At 40.8% G+C, this 20,898-nt stretch overlaps 1 protein-coding gene across 30 annotated transcripts in view; it reads left to right on the forward strand.

The window, feature by feature from the left end:
* Positions 1-20,898, forward strand: part of NRXN3 (neurexin 3) — a 1,774,064-nt gene that overhangs the window by 1,375,445 nt on the left and 377,721 nt on the right. The window lies entirely within an intron of this gene.

Below are 20,898 nucleotides of genomic sequence, written 5' to 3' on the forward strand. Positions count from 1 at the left end.
TCAAAATGAAGAGGGTTTAGCTCCTGAGTGGAATTCTTTATATGTGAATTGAGTGTCTTTTACGTGCCATGCTAATTGCTATGTTTTGGGAATTCTATAATCAACCTTGGCTCACATAGAGCTAATGGACTTGAAAGAACATGGTAATTAAAATATGAGAAATTAGGTTTTCTACATATCTAGGAGATAATGTGAATACAACTCTTACTATATAGCTCCTGGCATATGGTACATTTTCAATCATGGATAGCTTTGGTATTTTTTTATTCAATTAACATTTTTTTTAACTCAGAAAACAATGTATTTAATCCCCTAATTAATAGATGGACTTTTAACCAGACCTTTGAGAGTCCAACTTAACTAATATAAAATTCTAAGGAAGCATCAAGATATTGCTGATTTAAAGCCAACCTGGTGGCATATATCCTAGGTTATTGCAGTTATCAAATACTGAACAAGTTCTGAATAGCAGAGGCTTTTCTGACAGATGAATGCCAAGTGCAGCAAGCAAGCAAACCCTAGGCACCATCCCGTGAGTGCTGGGGCTCATATGACTTAATGACAGCCCTACCTTAACACCATCATTTAGATGAATTATCTCATTGACCCACCGCTTACACTGTTACTAGTCATTACTCCTGGAGTATTGTTCAGTGCACCAGGGCAAGAAATAACTCACTGACTCCCTGAAGCTATAGATGATGGATTTTAGCTCCGTGGCTGCATTCAGAAGGCTCGGAGCTCAGCATATTGATTGGGGAATTCATTAGCCACCCACCCCATAGCATCATGTGCTTAGATCCTGCTGCTGTCACTGGGGCTGTTTCATCTTGTTAGTGTTTCCCTGATAGATGGCAGAGGGAACTGTATAACTGTATTAGCCTCAAAGATGGTACTGACAGCCAGACCTGTCATTTCCCAGCCTGAGATGACACCTTTGGAACCTAGAATCACTTAAAGACATTTAGATAAGCCCTGCTGATCGACCAAACTAACCTTCATCCCAAAGTCAGTCATACTCAGGATGAGAGGAGATGATTGGCAATTAAAATGTTTCCTATTCTGTTCTGGACTCCTTAGTTAACCTCTTTTAATTCAGTTTATTTTTCTACTCTATTGTCTATAAGATGGCAGGTAATTTAATGGCGTAGATGATTATTTCCTACATTTATTTCGGACTGTATCTTTAGAGTTCATCTTACATGACTGCCATTGCCGTCACTTGCCACAAATATTGACTGACAAAGTACCAGGTACTAGACACTGTGCAAAGACTTTGTTTACTTTATTTTATTATGAGCTCACAACTACTCAGTGAGCTAGTCACCATTAATATCCTCACTTCATAAATGAGGCAACTAATGTTTAATGAAGCTAGCGAATTTTCCCAAGATTAGCACTGCTAATAAACAGCTGAGCAGGCATTCAGATCCAGTTCTGATTCTTAATTACTATTACGCCCCTAATGAAAGTTTCAGAGTAGAAAGTGTAGCAGTGATCATTTTAATTCAGCACATATTTACGAAATTGCAATTAATTTGGAGTTGGTGGAGATGTGAAACATTCAAGGAAGGAAATACAAACTGTATACAAGCTCTGTTTTAAGGAAAGATGGGCAGTATACCAAGGAAGATGAGAATACTACTGGTTGTAGACACTGAAGAAAAACGTGCATGGACAGGATGGGTTAGATTTTGACTGGTGGAATCTGGAGAGGGAACATGCCAAATGAAGATGCTAGCGTGAGTGTAACCTCAAAGGAAGAGAATGCAAGCTGTATATTCAAATTAAGTACAGTCTGTCCACAATAAATGACTTGAGGCAATGAGCAGACTGTGAAATGGCAGAAAGATCCCAAGTTTTAGAGGCAAGCGGTCTATGATTCAAAAATACAGCTTTGCTTCCAACCAGCTCTATGTCCTTGGGTGAATTATTTGACATTTCTGGAGGGCATGGCAATCCGCTCCAGTATTCTTGCCTGGAGAATCCCATGGACAGAAGAGCCTGGCAGGCTACAGTCCATAGGATTGCAAAGAATTAGACATGACTTAACACACGCACACATAAAATAATAATGCTACATGGCTAGTCTGTGTAAAGATTTGTAATAATGTGTAAAAATGTTTTATGAGTCTTTTCTGGTCCATAGTAGATGCTAAACTAATGACAGAAATGTTTTAAGTTTATTATTATTTTTTCTTTCCAGGCACTTTAGGCCTGTAGTGGGGAGAACCTATAATGGGGATAATTTGAATACCATATTGACAGACTGGTTCTGAAAGCAGTGAGAAGCCCTTTTGAAAGTTTTTGAGTAGAAGACAAAATCCCCAAGGCCTAATTTTTAGGAAGGTTATTTTGGCTGTGTTGAAATAATGTTTTTCAGTGGGTTTTAGGAAAATCCTGGTGGCTCAGATGGTAAAGTGTCTGCCTACAATGTGGGAGACCCAAGTTCGATCCCTGAGTCAGGAAGACCCCCTAGAGAAGGAAATGGCATCCTGCTCCAGTATTCTTGCCTGGAAAATCCCATGGATGGAGGAGCCTGGTAGGCTACAGCCCATGGGGTCGCAAAGAGTCGGACACGACTGAGCGACTTCACTTTCCTTTTTTCTTTTCTTTAGGAAAATAATTAGCTGGCAATTGTTCAAGTGGTCCAGGAAAAATGTTTTAAAGGATTTATTCTATGATGATGATCATATGAAGGGAATGAGGATGAAACAAAAGATCATTTCCCAGATGGAATCAATGGGTATCACTAGCTGGTTGGATTAAAAAAAAAAGAGAGAGAAGTAAGGAATCTCTAGACTGGGAAGGTTATGATTTCAAAAACAATAAAAGAGGGGACACATTAAACAATAGATTTTAGAATAAAATCGTAGTTTGACTTTGGTTTTGCAAGTATAAGGCGTCCAGAAGTCCATCTGCGGAGATTCCCAATAGGAATCATGTTGTAAACTCAGACGAGGGAGAGGACCCAGACAGAGAAACTTGAAGGTTCTCAGTCTGGCAGTGATGGTGGGGACTCAGGACTGCTAAGATCTCTAAGATGATAAGTGAGTGGGAACTTGGAAAATATGCACCTACCTTTACAAGAGGAAGAAGGAAAAGGAAGGAAGCTAAGAAAGAAAAGGCTAGGGGTTCAGGGAAGACCTAGGTAGTGAGGTTTTATAGAAGTCAAAAAGCTTGGGAGAGGTTTTCCAAGCCAAATAGTTTTAAAACTCTTTTCTTTCTCCCCCATATATTTAGTCAAACCTCTGTCATTTGAAATCACTTTGTGGGGCCATCTTCTTTGTCTTTATTCTTGATTTTCACAGCATTTAACATTTGTCACTCTGGCCCTCTCATCAGTCATTTCGTGTTTCTTCTCCTGGTGGCTGTCATAAGCATGACTAACTCAGAGCCAGAAGACGGCGTCTGGTCCTGGCTCTGTCACCAGCCAGCAGGCATCCCAAGTGGACGGTAGAGATATAGATAGTGCCAGCCTCAGAATGGTAGACAAGGCCGATTGAGAGAATGCTTGTGAATGTGCCTGGTTACCTTTGAAAGACTTACAAAATTAAATAAGATCATTTTCATAGTAATATTGTCATGCATACCACCTGCGTGGGGCTCCCCCAGTGGCTGAGCAGTAGAGAATTTGCCTGCAGTGCAGGATGCATGGGTTTCATCTTTTGGTTGGGAAGACCCCCAGGAGAAGGAAATCACAACCCATTCCAGTATTCTTGCCTGGGAAATCCTGTGGAGTGTAGGGCTGCAGTCCATGGGGTCACAGAGAGTGGGACACAACTTAGCGACTAAACACACCCACCACCCACTTGAGTTCTTGATGCCTAGGAGTTTGTGGCTGGAAACCTATGAATGACACCTAAAAGATGCTAAAATGGTTATGGTTGTAGTTTTCAATAGGAAGGTTAGCAACCAGGCAGATGGGGGTCAGAGGCAAAATAGGAATTGACCCACTGCCAGATCCCATGACTTCCTGTCCTCCTCAGAGGGTGTGCATCTCAACCTTGTCACTCATCCCTTGTAGCATCACTTTAAGGGACGCTGTTTGGATTTAAGGTCATCCTTTAGTTCCTTAAATAAGAAATCCCCTGATCCTGGTGATCACCATGTGCAGTGAAACATGGAATCTGATTACTCTGATGGTTATCTTAGTTTGGGTGGCTAGCGATGCATAAAATTATCCAGCCCTTTTTAAAATGCAAGCAGCAGTACTTAGGTTCACTAAATCCTTTTGGAAATGAACTCCGTCAGTTGACTTCTGCGATTGCAAACTAGTGTTCTGACCAGATGATATGCGTGGTTTTGCAATCCCTGCTGTGTTTGCTGTTTTATTTATTGTCCAGACAGTGTGCCTGGCACTTTGTGTGTGGCAGCGCATTTACTTCTCTCAACGCTGTCAGGTTGGTGAGATTACTTCTATTTTAGAGGTTAAGAAACTATGGCTCAGAGGATTAAATATCCATTGTCCGCAGCATTAGGGGAAGGAAAGAAGAGTAAATGTTGGTATGTTCTATTCTGACGTCATGCATAATACTTTCAAGAATTACCGATTCAGTACTGAGGTTAGATATGGTAAATTTGACAGAATTCACCTGTGATTTTTTTTTTTTTCAACCCACACGGTCAACAATGGTAAACAGAAATGGAGGGATGGAACACAGTATTTTGCCTAAAGCAGAATACCTAATTGGACCTCACTTTATTTTTTGATTTAAAGAAATTCTGCATTTTACATTGCATTTGATTGCTTCCCAGTATGTTTGTTTTTTGTTTTTTGTTTTTTTTCATCTCAACAGCATAAGGCACCTACTTATCCCCAAACTGTTTTCTTTAATACCCCTGTGCAAAATGGGCCTGGAAACAAATCTGAGGTTTTGCATGCAATATGATGGACCAAGAGATTCAAAGGTGACTTTTGTTGTTAAATTTTAACAAAAATTCCCTCAAATGTAGTCTGTATGAACAGAGATTATTAGATAAATGCCTTCATGTATTCCAATATGTGATAAATACCCTATTATCTAAATCTTCAAATATTCTTATGTGAAACAGTAAATTATATCAAATAATATAGAAACACACATAGTCTCTCTTCAGTCAGTATTTAATTGTATGTATTTCTAACTTAAAACCAAATACGAATGTCTTTGCAGCAGCCTCAGGCTGTCATCCACTGGTCTTTTAGTTTTTAATGTCTAGTGGCAGGGTGTAGTTGAAAACTTGAAAGGTAGACCTTTTCACTGGAAATCATATTTCTTAAAGTAGGAGCAGATTCCCTTCAATTTGCACCTGACTTGATGCCTAATCCCTGAGGTTGGCAGGCTTTTGTGTTTGCTACTTAGATCAGTGATGCTAGAGTGGGTTTTGTTGCATGTCTAAACAGCAAAGTTTAATGCAACACTGAAGCTTGAAAGAAGAAAATGAGTTTGGGGTGACGTGTCTCCCAGGACACAGTGCACAATGGGAGAGGGTCTTGGACTATCCACAAAGCGCAGCTATTAAAAAAAAAAAAAAGACAAAAATCTCCCAGAGGTTTGGTTGGGAATGTATACGGGGGCATATAGTGAGATGTATGACATGACAAACTTTGCTTTAGATGAGAGGCAGGTGAGAGAAATAGAAAATTTTCAAGTTAAAATAAACCAGACAGGTGAAGATTAGCAAATTAGTGAATAACAGTTTACTCATTTATTTATTTATTTATTTTGACCACCTCCCACTACATGCCAGGTAAATTCTAGGTGCTAGGAATGAAACCAAATAGTCAAACCCCCTGGCTTGGTGGAACTTACGTTCTGGTGGAGCAGTCCTCAGTAGGTATAAGCAGTCAGAACCTAAGTTCTGAAGAGCTTTGTGAAAGCCTGAGGTCATCTATATTTAATTGGGTAAAGTACTGGGTTGGCAAAGAGTTTATTCAGGATGTTACAGAAAAACCCAAACAAACTTTTTGGCCAACCTAGTATTAACAGCATGGCAAATCCGTCCAAACTCTTCTTTCCATCTTTGTACTTTTCTCTATTTTCCAAATCTTCATATGAACCCCCTTACTCTTACAATTAGAACAGAGCAGAGGACTCTCCTACCAGCTGGGGACTCTGCTGTGACCACCACAGGGGCCACTCTAGTTTGTTTTCGGTACCAAAAGGAAGCAGAAAGAATACCACCTTCACCCCCAAGTTCTGTTCCTTATTATTTGAAATGATTGTGATCATTCCTATTATTTTGTTTTATAATGGTGCAGGATGCCTTCAGAACATCCACCCAAATTTCACAGACAGCAGATTGCTAGAGGTATCCATATATCAGTAACTGAGAAAAAAAGAAAAACGAAAACCAAAATCAACCAAAGGAAAACCCACCTCCCCGAGACAGACCACACCACTGTCCAAGTCTGTAGACTGTGAGGTCTGCACTATGACCCAGAGCTTCCCCTCCCCCAGCCCAGGCATTTGCAAGATCACCCCCTGTGGTGACAATATCAGCACAAATGAGATTTTTCCCTTCCCTTAACTAAATGCTCCAGGGAACAGAACGGAACCACATGTTTCCCTTTGATTCACACCCAAACACTGCAAAACACAGAGTGTGTGCTTCCTCCTTCAAGCTGTGTGTGTGCATTAAACACATGCAAACATTGGACTGAAATGCAGACACAGTAAGTCAGCTCTGGAGAAAACCATAGAAGCCTTTTTTTTCCCTTTCTTTAACTCTTCATCTTTTATTTGAGCTAGATCTTTGCTGGTTTCAATGAGCATTGTTTTACAATAATTCTTCAAAGAACGATTATATTTGATCCATCTGAAATTGACTATATCATAACAGGTCCCCTTTTGGAACTGAGAACTTACCATTATCTCTCTGCTTGTAAATTACTATCAATTTTTTATAAACAGAACCACGAAATACCCACATTTATATAATTGATGTGAAAGAACATAGAAGGCAACTTGAGCAAGTTTTCCCTGTGTTTCCACAAATTGCTTGTTAAAAGTAAGTGTTTATATGGAGATTCCTTTAAAAACTAGGAATAAAACTACCATATGACATAGCAATCCCACTACTGGGCTTATTCCCTGAGAAAACCATAGTTCAGAAAGACACATGTACCTGTGTTCATTGCAGCATTTTTTACAATAGCCAGGACATGGAAGCAACCTAGATGTTCAACAACAGATGAATGGATAAAGAAGCTATGGTACATATATACAATGGAATATTGCTTGGCCATAAAAAGGAACAAATTTGAGTCGACTGAACTGGGGTGGATTAACCTACAGCTTATTATACAGAGTGAAGTAAGAAAGAGAAAAAATATGATATATTAGCACATATATATGGAATCTAAAAAAATAGTACTGATGAGCCTATTTGCAGGGAAGGAGTGGAGACACAGATGTAGGAAAAGGGCTTGTGGACACAGTGTGGGAAGGAGAAGGCGGGACAAATTTAGACAGTAGCGTTGAAATGTATATATTACCATGTGTAAAGTAGCTTGCTAGTGGGAAATTGCTATGTAACACAAGGACCTCAGCCTGAGGCTCTGTGACGATCTAGATGGGTGAGATGGGGCAGGCAGGGTTAGAAGCAAGGTTGAAGAGGGAGAGGAGATATGTATACGTCCAGCTGGTTCACATGGTTGCATGGCAGAAACCAACATGACATTGTAAAGCAATTGTCCTCTAATTAAAAAAAATAAAAGTCAGTGTTTGGTATAAGTAGTATATTAACAAAGATTCTCCTAGGATATAAACCCCAAGTCAAGCAGGAAGTCCAAACTTCTCTTTGTGGTGTGAAGATTGAGCTCTTACGTCTCTCTCCAAGAGAATAATTGAAGTTGCCAAATAGCAAGACCTAAGGCTAAATTCTGTGCGTGTGGTTGTATGTGACATGAACTATTCCAGTTTTGTGTGACATGTCAATGCTACAGAAACCAAAATCAAAGGACTGAGACAAAATACTTCATTTCACATAGTAGGACAAGTAAGAGTGTGTGTGTGTGTGTGTGTGCGTGTGTGTGTGTGTGTGTGTGTGTGTGTGTTAAAGCCTAAACAGAACAATACTGTTTGGTGAACTCCAGTTCACCTGCTGGCCACCTAGAGTCACCCTGTAACCTTGAACTTCGAGTTGCTAGATTTGGGAAACATAGCCTTGATTTTCACCCAGCACCTTCTGGAAACAAACTCCTATGAAGTCACTGTGGGTGTCCATAGGAAGCCATGGTTCTAGCCCCTTCTGCCTTCAGGGTAGTTGAAGATCTGATTCCCTTTGAGAGGGACTTTCTGCCATTCACAGTGACCTCCAGTGAGGCAGGAGGTCAGGAGCCAGGTCAGCACACGAGATGCCTGAGTGTATGCAGGGCAGCTGCCTGGGGACATCTAAAATGGAGCTGTTGCAGTTTCCCCAGCACCTTCTTCCTTCCTGGTTCACTCGATCGAAGAGCAAAGATGAAGTCTTTGCTTCCTTTGATCTCCTCGGTGTTTGGCAGCCCTGTGCAAACCAGCCCGCTCCTCCACTTAGTTCCAGCTCGCTGTTCCTGGTTCCTGATCTCAGAAACCAGGGTCTCCCTTGTCCTCAGTGTGAAAGGTTTAGAGAATGTGCCCAGCTCGTGTCCCTTAGATCTCATCTAATGCACAAATATATTTTAATTCTCAGATAATTCACAGGCAATTTGGGATTTCCAGTTTCTTAAAAAAAAAAACAAAAACAAAAACAGAAGGTTCAGCTTCACGGGACCAGTGTCCTTCTGTGGCCTGGGTCAGTGAGGACAGGGCACTGTTGCCAATTCTCCGACATGTCCAGCCCCCCCAGTCTCCATGCCCTTGTTGTCACACGTATCACTCAGCTTCCTCATCCATTCCCCGACCTGCCCCACTCCTGTGGACCCCTGATCTTGCGACTCTCCTCACACAGAATTTGCATCAACAGTTTTGGGTCATACTTTTAGATTTAGCTAACGGCGAAGCACTGTTGGCCTCAGTATTATGTATAAATGGTGCTCTCAAACATTTTCATAGACACAGCTTTTTAAAATATTTAGCTTAGAAGAGCTTTGAAGTTGACTTTTACATTACTGTCCTGAGGGTACATATTTGTCTACTCTAAAATATTCGGGGCTCCCGTATATTCATATAGTTCATGTCTAAAACTGTTCGTTAGCATAACACATTCAGTGATTTTAACCCAGTAGTTCAACTTAGCTTGTGCTCTTTGAAGAACCTTCGTATTGAATACAGAATGGTAATTTGTCAGTGAAGAGTTTATTAATTTACCTGGGCCAAGTTGTGCACAATTTCTAAAATGTGACACATTATTTAGAATAACACATTTCCCTATGTTTTAATTCATAATTTTACAACATCAGCGTGTCAGGCTATTGATTTTGACTATTCACGTCACACAGACTATCTTCACACAGATCTTTGATTAGCTGCCTTCCCTGAAGGGGGCCGCCTTTCAGGGACTCACGTCTGAGAGAGAGAGCTCTGAATTCTGACAGAAGTGGTGGCTTCTGACTGAGGAGCACACTTGTCAGTCCCGTCTCTTCCTCAGGGGCTTCAACTGTCTGTATCAGAATGCTTGGCATGCTTCTTCTGGGATTGCTTTTCCTGTTTCCTTCCTCACAGAGTCAAGAATTTCTTTTTCCCTGGCTCCTGACATTTTTACCTAAACATTTTCTTCCATTGCTTGAGGCCATTGCTCCCAGTCATATCATCTTCTGAACTGTGAATAATCCTTTCCTTTCAGTTACATTGTTACCTTCAAGGTATTTATAGGCTGCGATCTTGTCCCCTGGAGTCATTGCTTTGTCAGACTTTATAAATTTAGCTCTCACCACTCCTCTTCAAATGTTTTATCTTCCAAACTTTATACCATTTTTTTTTTTTTGGAGTCTTATCTTTGTAGCTTCTATGATATTTCAATATTCTCCCCAAACTAGAGAGGTCAGAATAGCACATCATATCCCAGGTTATTACTGTGAATATTTGATTTTGGGGAGAGAAATCAAATGGGGGAGAGGATTACTTCAAATTTGAACTTAATGTATTTTGTGACTCAGAAAAATAGACCAAATGGTAGAGAAATCTATCAGGGCAATGTGTTTCCATATATTTTAACATATTATTAGAATAATCCTGGAAGCTTAAGGGAAAATGATGAGCTTTCTTTGAGAAAATGTTTTGCTCCCATTAGATATTTGCAGCTGTCCTTTAAAGTAAGATATTCTTTAAAAATTCAGGCTTCAAATATGGTTGTGTAATAAGATTTTTTTCCCCTTAATATAGGAGCTTTTATACCAGTATTATCATTTATAATAATAATATTATTATGAATATTATAATTCCTGTCTCTGCAGTTTGAATTGAAGAAGCATCATTACACATTTAATTTTAGGAAGAAAAATCAAATTGCAGCGTGAACCACCTTGCTACTAGCTCTAAGTTCTAGTCTACTTCTGTCAGCATTGGTTAACATTTCATCAACACAGATTGGGTATAGCCTTCAGGGGCCACTACAAAGAGTAAAAGCAGATTAGCTCACTAGTACTATGGTCTCCAAACAGTTTTGGTTGTCTCACATACTGGACAAAAAAATAACTGTGCGCCACGTAAAAGCATATTTGTATGTAGTGTAATGTGCGCATGCTCTAGTGTGTTGTTTCTATTACAAAACACGCAGAAACATCAGAATCTTTTAAAGATGAAGACTTGATGTGTAGATATTCTGGTATTTTCCCCCATCACCCCAGTGACCCAAACCCGGCATCTCGCGAGGATGCTTATCCCACTCTGGAGACCACAGCCCTGGTGGGCTATCCATGCTGCAGGGTGAGCTGCAGTTCCCAGCAGGTCCCAGTAGGAAGCCTGGAACAAACAGAGATGGGCTGGAGAGCGCCTGTCGTTGCAAACCCTCATTGGGGAGATGAACATATGGAGACCTGGAGACATAGCTACCTTTGGTCACAGAGCTGCTTAATGAGAAAGCTGGACATAAAGTGCAGACTCCAGTGTGTAAGGGAAAGACCAGCTTTTCTTCTGAGTTTTGGGAAAGTGCGGACTGAGCTCCAGGACAATGGAGAAGGAAAAGGGTGAGTCAGTAGGTTTAGTTAACGGGGAGGCACTGTTTGCCTGAGTGACCTCTGCTCGCTCCTGCTTCCTACTGAACCCTCTTCAAAGGTTTTCTGTCTTTCTGTCTCTCTCTCCAACTTCAAAGTCAAAGCTTTTGATTTCATAGCAGACCCCTTTAATAAGAGCACACTCGGGAGCCAGACATACTGAGTCCAGATCCTAACTCTGTTACTAACAGTGTCACTTAATAGCTCTGTGACTTCAACCAGGTGACCTTTCACGATGTCTGTTTCCTCATCTGTTGAAACGATGACAAAGCTTCATATGGGCTGATGTGAGTGTTAAATTAGATGAGACTTCCTGTAAAGCCATTTCACATTGCCTGGCCCCATCCTAAGTGTTTGCTGTTATTATTGTTATCATCTTGTTAATCATTCCTTCTAAAGACATGAAGCACTTTGCCCTATATCGTTACATTTCATTTTGTAGCATGCATTTTCCTCCCTATTTCACAGACATGTATACTGACGCTCCAGTGTGTGCTTATGGCCAAAGCCAATCCTGAATTCCAGGACAGACTCCCAACCTGGCATTCTGTACCAAACTGCATTTCCTTTCAAGGTGAAAGCAATGACTCAGACCCCTTTTAGCAGAGCAGGAACACAGACTCCACAGTTTCCTTTTCTTTTTATCATCAAGGCATCTCCAGGCTGTGTATGGGGGAGGGGTGCTGTCCCCAAGAAGTCTGCCAGGCCTGAGGGTAAGGGCAGAGGCAGGGTTGAGGGGTAAAGGGTATCAGCTCACCAGTCTGAAGTCTCCCACTGTGTACAACCTTAATCGCTTCTTCATGTAACAAGCTTTCTCCTCCCTCTTGGAGTGTTTCTGTTTTCTCCCGCTTTCAGTATCAGGGAGTGTTATTAAATGATAAGGGGGCTTGCGTTCTGATTGTATATTGTGGGAGGCTGAGAAACAATGAGTGTTGTGACGCTTTAGAGGGCATGTGTGTGCTGATTAGGGGAGCCCCTATGGGAGAGCAGGTCACGTGGCCAGCCTGCATCTGAGATGCCACCTCCCTTCCCTGGAGGGTTATTAATGGGCCTTCACACCTGGGAGGACAGGTTATGATGTCTGGGCAAGGTGATAATTACAGGCGCATCACTTGTCACAAGCAGGGCCCTGGCACCGGGGGTTGGCAACTCTGTTCTGTGCACGAGGGAGGCTCCAGGCTCCAGAGACAAAACAAAAGTAGAACTTGTTGCACTGGCCTTGCATATAAAAGGCCATCTCACTTTGTTACCCACGGGCTTGATGGGCCACTGGTACTGAACAGAGTGAGGTTGGGATCCAGGAGCAGAAGACCTGAGTTTTATGCCTAGTTTTGCTGCCAGGGAGCCACTGGGACTTGAGGAAGAGCCACTTATCTTGTGATAATCAGCTTGCTGATATGAGAAAATGGGGGCTATCTTTGCCCTACTTACCCCAAGGAGATACAACTCAAAGACCAAGGGTGTGTATGCGTTTTGGAGATAAAGGAAGCATAAAATGGAGAGATAAGAAACCCTTCCTCAGTGATCAATGCAAAGAAATAGAGGAAAGCAATGGAATGAGAAATAATAGAAATCTCTTCAAGAAAATTAGAAATAACAAGGGAATATTTCACACAAAGATGAGCACAATAAAGGACAGAAATGATATGGACCCAACAGAAACAGAAGATACTAAGAAAAGGTGGCAAGAATACACAGAAGAACTATACAAAAAAGATCTTCATGACCCAGATAACCACGATGGTGTGATCACTCACCTAGAGCCAGACATCCTTGAGTCCCAAGTCAGGTAGGCCTTAGGAAGCATCACTACCAGCAAACCCAGTGGCAATGATGGAATTCCAGTTGAGCTATTTCAAGTTCTAAAATATGGTGCTGTTAAAGTGATGCAGTCAATATGCCAGCAAATTTGGAAAACTCCACAGTGGCCACAGGCCTGGAAAAGTCAGTTTTCATCCCAATTTCAAAGAAAGGCAATGCCAAAGAATGTTCAAACTACTGCACAATTGCACTCATCTCACACACTCACAAAGTAATGCTCAAAATTCTCCAAGCCAGGCTTCAACAATACGTGAACCGTGAGCTTCCACATGTTCAAGCTGGTTTTAGAAAAGGCAAAGGGACCAGAGATCAAATTACCAACATCTGCTGGATCATCAAAAAAGCAAGAGAGTTCCAGAAAAACATCTATTTCTGCTTTATTGACTATGCCAAAGCCTTTGACTGTGTGGATCACAACAAACTGTGGAATATTCTTCAAGAGATGGAAATACCAGACCACCTGACCTGCCTCCTGACAAATCTGTATGCTGGTCAAGAAGCAACAGTTAGAACATGACGTGGAACAATATACTGGTTCCAAATTGGGAAAGGAGTACATCAAGGCTGTATATTGTCACCCTTCTTTTTTAAATTTTATACAGAGTACATCATGTGAAATGCCGGGCTGGATGAAGCACAAACTGGAGTCAAGATTGCCAGGAGAAATATCAAGCATCTCAGATATGCAGGTGACACCATCCTTATGACAGAAAGTAAAAAGGAACTAAGGAGCCTCTTGATGGAAGTCAAAGATGAGTGAAAAAGCTGGCTTAAAACTCAAAATTCAGTCCCATCACTTCATGGCAAATAGATGGGGTAAAAATGGAAACAATGAGAGACTATTTTCTTGAGCTCCAAAATCACTGCAGGTGGTTGACTGCAGCCATGAAATTCAAAGACACTTGCTCCTTGAAAGAAAAGCTAGGACCAGCATAGACAGCATAGTAAAAAGCAGAGAGATTACTTTTCTGACAAAGTTTCATCTAGTCAAAGCTGTAGTTTTTTTCAGTAGTCATATATGTATGTGAGAGTTGGACCATAAAGCAAGCTGAGTGCTGAAGAATTGATGCTTTTGAACTGTGGTGTTGGAGAAGACTCTTGAGAGCCCCTTTGACTACAAGGAGATCCAACCATTCAGTTCTAAAGGAAGTCAGTCCTAGATATACACTGGAAGGACTGATGCTGAAGCTGAAGCTCCAATACTTTGACCACCTGATGCGAAGAACTGACTTATTGGAAAAGACCGTGATGCTGAGAAATATTGAAGGCGGGAGGAGAAGGGGACGACAGAGGATGAGATGGTTGGATGGTAACATTGACTCAATGGACATGAGTTTGAGCAAGTTCCAGGCGTTGGTGATGGATAGGGAAGCCTGGTCTGCCACAGTCCATGGGGTGGCAAAGAGTTGGACATGACTGAGCGACTGAACTGGCTGAACTTAAGTGAACTGAAGACATTTTCAGAAAGAGGGAAGGGGCCAGCACAAGGCAGAGATGACCAATGCAAGGGAGAAGAGTTGAACAAAGTTCATCAGCCTGGGCAGGAGAAGCCGGGGAAGGGTGGGAGAATAATCAAGGTGGAGAGTTTAATTTTGAGCACCATTCCTATGGAGCAAAGAAGTGTGTAGGGCTCGAGTAATTGCACCAAAACTCTGAGAAGATGAGGAGAGTCCAGGAAGTTCACCTCTGATATCCTTAAGCTTCCTAGTGGGGGAAAAAAAAAAAGATAATTAAGGTCATCTGCCATAAGCAACAGGGACAAAGGTAGATTGAGAGACTCAAAGGAAGTGTAAAACCTTTGGAGTGACCTCTTTGGGCGTTGTCAATGGAAGTCAACAAGGCATCTTTCCAACAGTGTCTTGATCTCAGAGTCAGAACCACTTGCGTTTTGAACCTTGCTTTATCATTTCCTCCTGGATTGTCCTAAGTAGTCACCTGTCACTTCCCCTACCTGTACTTTAACGTTATAGTGTATACTTCCCGCACGTGTTATGAAATTTACATGTGACCACATATGTAATGTGCACAACATCATACTTGACACAGAAAAGCTCCTCATAGTTTCAGGAAAGTCAGCATGATGGGAGAGAATGCATTCCACCTCCAGGGTGGCTATGTACAACTGTTCCCTTTGGAAACCAGGTTGTATTGGCCTATCTGGTTGTGCCAGGATGAAACAATATTCTTTATAGGTGTGTACAAGCCTTATTTTCAGGAGGTGGTCTTCAACTCCAGGGCTGTTCATGCCTCACCTTGCTGCATTGACACACTTCTCCCTGCTTGTGGCCTTACATTATGGACCTCATAGGGGAAGCAGGTCTCTAATGGAAAGCAGTTTAAGGCATATCCTGGGCTCCTGACTTGGTGTCAGTGGCTCATCAGTCCAATCAGGTGAGCCTCGAGCCACAGTCCTCTTGGCTGAGAAGGAAAAATCACTGGGTGAGATTTGCCTTCCCTGATAGCTCAGTTGGCGGATGCCTGCAAGGTAAAGATCGACCTGGGTTCGATTCTGAGATTGGGAAGATCCCCTGGAGATGGGAAACGCTACCCACTCCAGTATTCTGGCCTAGAGAATTCCATGGACTGTGTAGTCCATGGGGTCACAAAGAGTCGGACACAACTGAGCAACTTTCACAAAGGCCAGGTAATTTAGCGTCTGTATTGGAATTGAACTCCCAACCATAGGCACATGGCTCATTTTCCTCAAAGGATAAGCCAAGAACAAATGGGAAGGGTCCCCTCTTAGAGTTCCCTTTTTCTAAAGCCCTTTTAAGATGTCATGTTTATTCCATTTTAAGTGATTAGCATAGATAATCGTCAATATGAATACTTGCTCCAGCTGGAGTGTAGGTAAAAGTTAACCTGGGGAAGGAAGAAGACCCTTTGCAAGATGCAATTAGACACCCTTTCCAATATCTAATAATTTCCCTTTCACGAGAAAGCCCAAGGAAGGCACAACCCAAAACAAATAATTCACAGAAGAGATAAAGAATAGCTATTTTCTTGTAAAAATGCCTGCTATTTATAAAGCATCAACTGAATGCAGGGCTGTATATGTATATGAGCATATAGGTTTGCTTTTATTTTGTTTTTCCCCGTAGCCCCCTCAGTGAGCTCAAAGGTGGAAACTGTTATCCTCATTTTTCAGTTGAGGATCCAAAATTCGGAGCGGTTAAGTGACTTGCCAAGGTTCCTGCCGCTTGCAAACAGCTGAGACCAGAGTTAAATCCAGGGGCACCTAGAGCCAAAGCCCAGGCTCCTTCTCCTTCCTGGACTTCCTGGATGCCCTGATGCCTCCACAATCTGTTCCTTGAATCACTCAGCTTCCACGTTCTTCTATTTATGGGCACTCCCATCGTATTGGCTACCTGAGTGGAAGGAGAAAACCTGAAACCAAGAGATTGTCTTCTTGGCTTTTCCATTCCTGAACTCAAATAGATCCTACCTTTACTAACAAAAGAAAAAGACAACCACAAGGCTTTGGGGAAACCATTGGAGCTTACTTGGCAAAATGTTGAGAATTCCATACTGCTACCAGAACCCTCAAAATGCTGCCAAGGAAGCATTTTATAAACTGTTAAGATATGGTCTTTCTCACCTTAAAAATGTGAGGACGGGCATGAATCTATCTCCAAGTGCTGATTAGAAGGACAGACAAGTGGCAGAATTTTCCATGGAATAGGTAATTCAGAGGCAGAGTAATCGCTCTTCTCTTGAGTAAACAGTACATTCAGTTAGGGAGTGTATTTGAGCACTTAGAAGAATCTCATTCAGCTTCAATATTACTGCTGACAAGATTTTACCATTTTGGTATCATTTTGTGATTGCAGATATCTCTATGTCTGGACACAATCAGTTGTCTGATAGACATAACACACTGGCAATTAGAGACCATGATAACTGTGACGTAGGCCAATGATGAGTGAGCATCTCCCTGTCTTCTCGCAGGTGAATTCCTGGAACTTGGACCTACTAAGCTATAGAGCCCACGTTAGGAAGACACTACTTTTCTGCTATTCTTAAACTGGCTTATCTAACTCGGAAAAGAAAGAAAAAAGTTAGTTGCACAGTTGTGTCCAACTCTTTGCAATCCCATGGACTGTAGCCCGCCAGGGTCCTCTGTCCATGGAATTCTCCAGGTAAGAGTACTGGAGTGAGTTGCCATTTCCTTCTCCAGGGTACTTCCCAACCCAGGGATTGAACCTGCATTTGCAGGCAGATTCTTTAGCAACTGAGCTATTAGGAAAGTACTAACTAACTTCAGAAAGAGTATCCAGAATTTTTAGTTCCTGAGTTCCCTCTGTACCCAAACTAAAAGAATCAATTAAAGTTGCTGTTTAATGTTATGTTGAGTTAATATTATCATGGAGAAAAATAGTCAACTAGAAAAATCACCCTAAATGTAATTTTATGCTTCAGTAAATCAATAAAAATATTTGAATTTTTCAGTAGGTCTTCATTCTCCAATGCTGACTCTCTTTCCAAAGTGATTTTATAAGATAGCCAGCTTTAATGATAAAGTATCATTTTCTGGAATATATTTACTAATGAAACTTTCAAAGAATCTTATTGGTAGAGTGAATTATGTAATGTCTCATGATTATGTCTGGCTTTCTATGGTCAGCTCCTCCCAACACATTTTTACCAATCATACATGGAAAGTACTGTGAGATTGTAGATTCCACTGGGCATCACTGAATAATCTCATGTATTTCCTCCCTAAGAGTATACCTTCAGTTTTGAAGATGTGTTGACTAGTAAGTGTTTTGGGTCTTAAATGGTGCTAAGTGAAGAGATGTCAAAAACACGCACTACACGAACACCAGGGTATTTTCCTTTCCAAGTGAAATGCCAGTGTAAGACAGCTCGTTGATGGTGAACTTGACCAGGGATGAGTGCCAGCTGATGAGGAGTGGACAGCAGTTCAGGTGGTGACACAGAGGTTGGCACTGAGGATCTTTACATTCCAGAACTAAATGGATGATCCACTGGGAGGCAATGTCCCGACAGATCAATACTATACAAAAGAGATAATTGCTTTTCTTGGTGAATCCTTAAAAAAGATCTGGGGCTTTAGGGGAATTGAGAGAGATTTCTTTTCTTTTTTTTCCTTCTCAAAAAAGTAATTAATAAGTACAACAGACAATTCAAGGCAAGAGAATAGAATCTGAAAGCTTGAAAGCTGTACATTCAGAATAGGTTTAGGGATTTACAGAATGGTTTTAGCCCAGAACAGTGCCTACAGAAGTGGACAGACTGATAGTGTTGACAATGTCTCCTTGAGAGACACCTGCTGAAATCTTCTGTTAGGCAAGTATCCAAAAACATTTGAGCAAGTGAGGTATTTCTTCCAGCAAAATGGTATAGATAGAAAAGAGTCAAATAGCTGGAATACAGAGTGAATTTAAGTTGTCCTAAAGCTAGATTATAAATGAAGCCTGAACCAAATTCAATCAAGGGATAACAGTGTGGATTTTGCTCCAATCATGATCTATCTTGCCTTCCTGGACTCTAAACAATGGCTCCCATATCCATCAATAATATATTGGGAAATGGTTTAGGATATAAACCCAGATCTTCATTTCTTGAATTCTCTTAACGGAATTTGGCTAGACCGAATATATCATTAGTAAGCTTGAAATTATAACTTGAGTGTTAACGTTGTGTTTGAACAGAATTTTTCACAAGGTCTCTATTAGTTAAAAAGGAGTTACTGCTCTTTATTAGTTTAAAACAGTTACTGCTTTATAGTAAATGACAAAAGCTAATCATGCTAGGGACGGTGTCTAAGTGTCATAATTTGCTTTCCTACCCAATTTCTTCTACTGGATTGCATATTCCTTGAGGACTGGGTCCTGGTCCTGTCCATCCTTGTATATACAGTAGGTTCTCAATACATGTGTCTTGAATGAATGACTAAAAGTATAATCTAATGGCAAACTTAACAAGTATGTGTCAAATGTATTCTTGATGGTTGGCACTAATTCTTGTACTAGTTTTGTTTTGTTGGGAGATTTGAGCCTGAAATGATTTATGTAAAAATATAGAGCATTAAAACAAAACAAAGTCCTTTCTTTACAGCATAAAGAGATCTGTGTCCTGACATTAAAAAAAGGAATAATCACTCTCTTCCTCTAATAGATTTGGTCATCTTCATTCACAACCTGTTTCATCTGAGAAATGGTTGCATTTATGGGTCAGGAACTCCGAGAGACTATTTCTATTCTGTCAAAATTTCAAGTAATCTCCTCAAAATTTGAAAACGGGTTATGTACAAAGGACAACCAAGGGGAGAATTGAGTTCCAATTTCATCAAACGTGATCATCCTCTAAAAGCATCTTTCCTAGAAACCTTGCATGAAGGAAGGTCAGGGAACATCAGAGATCTTTCAACCAAAAGGCTAATCTTTGAAAGAAGTACATAGAAAAGAGTCAAATATTTAGCAAACTCAGGGATTGAAGTTGTCACTTTGGAGAGGGACAATTTAAAATGTAATCTAAAATACACTTCACTTACAAATAATTTCTTAAGACTTTTTAGTTTTAAATAATTTTAGGTTTACAGAAAAGTTGAAAAGATTTCACAGAGAGTTCCTTTATACCCTTCTCCCAACTTCCCCTAATGTTAAACTTATAGGATATCTTTATTGAAATGAAGAAATTAACATTTGTACAATACTTTTGACTTCAGACTCTATTCAGCTTTCCTGATTTTTCAACTAATATTCTTTTTATGTTGCAGGATCCAATCTAGGGTACTAGATTTCATTTACTCTGCTGGTCTCCTTAGTCTCCTCCAGTCTGTGACGGTCCCACAGTTCTTAACTGAAAGAATTATCTAAAACTGTATTTGTTAGATTCATATCATCCTTCCTACCTTTCTTTCTCTGCTGAACTTGGGCGTTGGATACTTTCTTGGCTGTTAGTTCTCGTTTCTGCCCTTAGTATTTTACCATTGCACATGACTATAGAAAGTAGTAACACGGTCATATGTTGAAGGTGTGTATCACAATCGGATCCATAGAGACTACAAAAGCTCTCTCCTAGCTCCACCAGACTACTTTCTCATTAATCATTAGGACTTAGTATAGAATGGTTGTTGAGGACACAGACCCCAGAGCTGGATTGTTTGGATTTAAATCCTCACTGTAGTTGTATGACATTAAATAGGTCACATTAATCTGTTTCTTCCTCATTCTTTGTGTTTATAAAATGAAGGTCATATAAAATGAATAAATGTTCAAAAGGCACTTAGAACTGTTAATTGGCACATGGTAAGTACTATATATTAGCTCTTATTATAGTTATTGTAAACCATAAAAAAGTGAGTGAAAAAAACCAGTGTAAGGAAGTAGAGTGATGCCTGGATTCTGCATCAGAATGCCTGAATTAACATCTTGGCTCCATACTTTCTAGATGGGAATGTTCTTTGTATTGTGTAATTCAGAGATCATAATACCTACTCTTTGTTTTTCAAGGAGTTACTTTAAGGATCAGATGAGCTGAGGCATGAGAAAGGGCTTATAAAGAGTAAAATGCAAACCCAAGCAATAATAATATGCTAGTATTTGGCAGTGGGATGAGGGGGTTTGAGGTCAGAAGAGAAAAACCAAGTGGGTCACATCACATAGTCTGGTCTTGACAGTGGCAGAAGCTGTGTGGGTTTGTTACTGAGTCCAAACTCACTCTGTTCCCTGGAAGCTAGGCCAGTAAATCCCAGATGAGGTGTTGAGGCAAGGAAGGGATTTTATCTGGGAACCAGCTGACTGAGAAGATGGCAGGCTAGTGCCTCAAATAACCGTCTTGTCAGGGCCTGAATGCCAGGTTCTTTTATGGATCAGAGATAGGAGTGGGGAGTGAGGAATCAAAGTTAAAAAAACCATTTAATTCCTGCAAATGCTTCTAGAATGGCAAACCTCAGGTGGGGGGATGTTAGTTTCACTTCCTTACAGTCATTTCTT

The sequence above is a fragment of the Odocoileus virginianus genome, chromosome 6 (genome assembly GCF_023699985.2).
Source record: "Odocoileus virginianus isolate 20LAN1187 ecotype Illinois chromosome 6, Ovbor_1.2, whole genome shotgun sequence".
In the NCBI taxonomy this organism is placed as follows: domain Eukaryota; kingdom Metazoa; phylum Chordata; class Mammalia; order Artiodactyla; family Cervidae; genus Odocoileus; species Odocoileus virginianus.